The sequence below is a fragment of the Gossypium hirsutum genome, chromosome D04, assembly GCF_007990345.1.
Source record: "Gossypium hirsutum isolate 1008001.06 chromosome D04, Gossypium_hirsutum_v2.1, whole genome shotgun sequence".
Lineage (NCBI taxonomy): Eukaryota > Viridiplantae > Streptophyta > Magnoliopsida > Malvales > Malvaceae > Gossypium > Gossypium hirsutum.
This window is the reverse complement of record NC_053440.1, coordinates 4,501,776-4,507,775: the sequence shown is the minus strand read 5'-3', so window position 1 is coordinate 4,507,775 and position 6,000 is coordinate 4,501,776.

Sequence of the window (6,000 nt, the reverse complement as noted above, 5' to 3'; positions counted from 1 at the left end):
ATTTCTTTGCCTATCAGAAAGAAAAAAAAAGAGTTTTTCTCCTAAGAACCCCTCCCTCTTTTCGACCGTCGGGCTTCCAGGCCTCCGCTACACCGCCTCCGTGGCCAGTGGCCGGAGTCGCACGAGATCACGTGCGATGGGTTTTTTTAAGCCCTGTCTTTCGGCACGTATAAAAGCGAAGCCTTTTTAAACCAAGAGGCCACAAGAAAAGGGGCGCCCCGAATCTTCTTCCGAACCCGGATCCGACACCGACGAGAGGTCACCGACGGTAGGATCGCGAGCCAATTCCGGTAAATTTCTTTCCTTTCCTCTTTTTATGTTCTTTTTTAAGTGTTTAATAGTGTCTATACTTTTTTTAAAAATATAGATTAATAAACTAAAATAAATAAAACCAAGAAGAAACATTAGAAAAAAAAAACCTTTTTTACTTTTCCTTTTTTGATTTTTGAATCCGTAACAAAAAAAGCCCCTTACAAAGGTGATATTCGGCTATTTATAGCCCATTACAACAATATTTTTTACTATTTTTCTACTGTCATTGTACTTTCTGTTGCGTGTGCATTCTCCCTTGCAGGTGCCAGAGGAGTTGGTGAGCAGGTGAGGCCGCGCGGCGCTGGTCAGAGGAGCGGCGGTGGTAGTTGGGACTGAATACCCTAGGTGCGGTGCACCTAGGGTTAGGTTCTTTCTTTCTTTCTTTCTTTCTTTTGTTTATTTTGGGCTACAAGAAATGAATTTGGGGTAATTGGGTTAATTGGTCCTGGCCTAGGCTTATTTGGGTTTAGTTTGTAATGGATTTTGGGTTTAGGTTTAGGTGGGTTTGGGTTTAAGCTTAGGTTTAGGTGGGTTTGGGCCCGGGCAGAATGGGTCTGTACAGCTGCCCATCTTTACTTGTTGTCGTGTAACGGGAACAGAGCAAAGATTAAGAAAGACCAATTTTGTTCGGCCTTACCGAGTCTCGACTTCTTTTGACGCTTTTCTTCTTCAAGTAGCCTCATTCCAGTCCACTGTGTCTTGTCGCTTGAATCCACTCCACTACACTTCAGGGAAATAAGACTTGTTATGGTAGATTTAATCTGACCTACTACAACTTCAGAGGTATAGGATTCATCTTCAATCTTCTCCACTGTAACTTCAGGGAGATAAGATCTGTGGTTTCAATCCGCTCCACCGCAACTTCAGAGAGATAGGATTGGATTCTTCTGTCTGCTCCACTGCAACTTCAGGGAGATAAGACTGGATGCGATCTGCTCTACTGCAACTTCAGAGAGATAAGATCTGTGGTTTTAATCCGCTCCACTGTAACTTCAGAGATATAGGATTGGCTTCTTCTGTCTGTTTAACTGTAATGTCAGGGCATTAAGATTCGTCGTTGTAGCTTCAATCTATCCCACTGCACCGCCTAGGAAATAAGATTCACCATTGTGACTTCAATCTTTAAATTGCAATGTCGGAGAAAACAAGATTTGTCATTGTAGCTTCAATCTATTTCGCTGCACTGCCTGAGAAGTAAGATTTGCCGTTGTGGCCTTAATATTTTAATTGCAATGTCGAGAAAGCAAGATTTGCCGTCGTAGCTTCAATATGTTCTACTGCACTGCCTGGAAATAAGATTCGCCGTTGTGGCATCAATCTTTTAATTGTAATGTCGGGGAAAATGAAATTCATCGTTGTAGCTTCAATCTGTTCCGCTGCATCGCCTGGGAATAAGATTTGCTGTTGTGGCTTCAATCTTTTAATTGCAATGTCGGGGAAACAAGATTCACCGTTGTAGCTTCAATCTGTTCCGCTGCACTGCTTGCGAAGTAAGATTTGCCGTTGTGGCCTCAATCTTTTAATTGCAATGTCAGGGAAGCAAGATTCACCGTTGTAGTTTCAATCTATTCCGCTGCACCGCCTGGGAATAAGATTTGCTGTTGTGGCTTCAATCTTTTAATTGCAATGTCGGGGAAACAAGATTCACCGTTATAGCTTCAATCTATTTCGCTGCACCGCTTGGGAAGTAAGATTTGCCGTTGTGGCCTCAATTTTTTAATTGCAATGTCGGGGAAGCAAGATTCGCCATTGTAGTTTCAATCTGTTCTGCTGTACTGCCTGGGAATAAGATTTGCCGTTGTGGCCTCAATCTTTTAATTGCAATGTCAGGGAATCAAAATTCGCTGTCGTAGCTTCAATCTATTCCACTGCACCTCCTGGGAATAAGATTTACCGTTGTGGCTTCAATTTTTTAATTGCAATATCGGGGAAGCAAAATTTGCCATTGTAGCTTCAATATGTTCCGCTGCACTGCCTGGGAATAAGATTTACCGTTGTGGCCTCAATCTTTTAATTGGAAACTATGGTTTCTTCGATATGCTTTACTGTCAGTTCAGGAAGACCAGATCTGCCATCTTCATTTATCTATTATTTGGGTAACATGACCTGTATAATCTATTTTATCAACCTATTTATGCCTACTGATTATGATAGAAATGAATCAAAATATCTTGGCTAAATATGTATGCATGCATGCAAAATGAAAATGATCCCTCAATGTTTGAGTTGTTATTGCCCGTTGTTCAATAAGGCTTAACTACCAACATGTCAGAATGCTATCTTATCCAGTTGGTAATGCTCATTTCTTACTTGATCGGATTGCCCCCACTGTAATCCTGGGATATAAAATTCAAAACCATCTTCCTTCCACTGTAATTTAGGAGTATAAGATCTGGCTCTTTCTCAAATCTCTCCCACTGCAAATTGGGGATACAGGATCTGAATCTCCTTGGCCTCGTACACCATTCCCAAGGTGTCGTACCAAGTGTTTATGCACAACTGTAAGACTTTTTCTTCTGAGAAAACCTCTTCTTATCATTCGGTGATCATTGCTTGTTTGTTTAATGAAGCTTTGTCACCAATACGACATCTTGTCGTTTTACTTAATCAATGTTCGGACAGTAAAATCTGAAAGGATAGTCTCAATTTAGACTTTCTCTTCTTAAACATTTCAAACTTTAAACTTGGTGTGTTCTAAACAACAGTCCTGTTTCAGGTTCCTATATTATTTAGAAATTTCTAGAGTAATATGCAAAAACTCTTTTTGCTTGAACATTCAGTCCATCAATCATTATTTCAAATGTTTGAAAATGATTATCATAATGGACAACCAAAATATTATTGAGAACAAATCTCGAAATGAATAAGTTAATCAAGATAGCAAATTTTGCTAAGATAAGATTAGAAAAACAATGGACAAGATGGAATTTTATTGAGAGCAAAGCTAGAAATGAATATATCAATCAAGATAGTAAATTCTGCTAGGATTCAAAATAAATAAGATGACGACAAGTGCCCCAGATATCGCAGCACGAGCTTCCCTACATAAGCTTTCTAAAGACCATTCTGAATTTGATATGTGTTTAGGAAATCAACATTACTTTGTCGACGCCTAAAGATGTCGCCTACCCTTTTCTTGTTGATTCAGGTATAATGGGACCAGTACATGCCCCAGATCTTAATCAAAATTTGAACTGCCCCAATCACTTCATGTCCCATCAAAATTTGAGCCGCCTTTTTTAGGTTTTCAACTCAAATCCCCTTTGGTCTCAAGGCGCCCTTTATAGGTTTTCACCTTGGCCTCTCCCTTTTTTTTTAGACTTAAAGTGCCCTTTACAGATTTTCACTTTTAGCCCTCTTCCTTCAAGTAATGTATTTCTTCACTGAATCTGAGTTTACAGGATTCATCTCGCTCAAGATCAAAGCTCCTCCAGAAAAGGCCTTCTTTACTACATAATGACCTTCCCAATTTGGCATCCATTTCCCTCTAAAATCTTTTTGTAGAGGAAGAATCTTTTTCAACACTAGGTCCCCCTCGTGAAATTCTCTGGGACGAACTTTTTTGTTATAGGATCGCATCATTCGTTTCTGATACATCTGACCGTGACGAATAGCTTTTAGCCTCTTTTCTTCTATCAAGTTCAGCTGATCATATCGAGATTGAATCCATTCGGCCTCATCTAACTTTAGTTCAGTTAATACTCGGAGAGAAGGGATTTCAACTTCTATGGGTAAAACTACCTCCATCCCATATACTAAAGAAGATGGTGTTGCTCCAGTAGAAGTTCTAACGGATGTTCGATATGCCAGGAGAGTGAAAGGTAATTTTTTGTGCCAGTCCTTGTAGGTTTCAATCATTTTCCCTACAATTTTCCTGATATTTTTGTTAGTCGCTTCCACAGCACCATTCATTTTTGGGTGGTACGGTGACGAATTATGGTGTCTGATCTTGAACTAACTACATACTTTCACTATTAAGTTATTGTTCAAGTTCAACGTATTGTTAGATATGATCCTTTCAGGCATCCCGTATCGACATATATCTCCTTTTTCAGAAACTTGCTAACTGTTGATTTCGTGACATTAGCATATGAAGCAGCCTCAACCCATTTAGTGAAATAATCAATAACCACAAAGATAAAACGATGTCCATTAGAAGCCTTTGGAAATATTGGCCCGATGACATCCATTCCCCATATGGAGAAATGTCATGGAGAGGTCATAACGTGAAGGGGTGAAGGTGGTGTATGCATTTTGTCACCATAAATTTGACATTTATGGCACTTTTTGACATAATTAATGCAATCCCCTTTCATGGTGGACCAATAGAAATCGAATCTCATAATCTGTTTGGCCATTGTGAAGCCATTGGCATACGTTCCACAGATACCTTCATGGACTTATTCCAAAATTTTCTTAGCCTCCACAGCATCCACGCATCTTAATAATACTTGATCATTTCCCTTCTTGTACATAATCTCCCCATCTAAGACATAATCAATAGCCAATCTCCTCAATGTCCTTTTGTCACTTTCTGTCACATGGTCGGGGTATTCACGATTCTTTACATATCGTAGTATGTCTTGGTACCATGGATGATCATCATTTTCCTCTTCTTCAATACTGTAGCAAGAAGCTGGGGTCTCATGAATGCTGATCTGAATATGCTTCATATCTTCTGGTCTGTTCACTCTGATCATAGAGGCTAGAGTGGCCAAAGCATCAGCCATCTGGTTTTCGTCTCGTGGGAGATAACAAAAGGTGACACTTTTAAACTCCTCAATCAATTCCAGAACCAATTTTTGATAGCGGACTAACTTCGGGTCTCTCGTTTCCCATTCCCCTTTGAGCTGGTAAATTATTAATGCAGAGTCTCCGTATACCTCTACTATCTTAATTTTTCACTCTATGGCTGCCTGGATGCCCATGATGCAAGCTTCATATTCAACCATATTATTGGTGCAATCAAAATCCAGTTTACTAGTAAAAGGATAATGATCTCCATTAGGGGACACCAGGACTGCCCTAATTCCATTGCCTACAGCATTCGAAGCTCCGTCAAAATTTAACTTCCAAGGATGATTTTTGTGGGAATCCTCTTCAGCGGTTGCCACATACATCAAGTCTTCATTCGGGAAATCAAAATTCAGAGGTTTGTAGTCTTCTAAAGCTCTGCTGGCCAAGAATTCTGCTATCGCACTCCCTTTGATAGCCTTCTGATTTACATAGACTATATCCAATTCAGAGAGTAGGATCTGCCACCTAGCCATCCTCCCATTCAACGCTGTTGACTCAATCATATACTTTAGATGGTCTAACTTTGAAATTAGCCAAGTCATATGATAGAGCATGTATTGCCTCAATCTTCGTGTCGTCCAGATCAGGGCACAACATAATTTTTCAATAGGCGAATACCTCATTTCACAGTCAGTAAATTTCTTACTAAGATAATAGATCGCCTTCCCCTTTTTTCCCGTCTCATCATGTTGACCTAGAACACATCCCATGGAGTTGTTGAACATTGTTAGATACAGGATCAATGGTTTATCTGGCCTAGGTGGCGACAACACTGGGGTATTGGACAAGTACTGTTTTATCTTGTCAAAAGCCTCCTGACATTCTTCATTCCACACATCGGGATTGTGTTTCTTTAAAATACAGAATATGGGGTCACATTTCTCAGTTAAT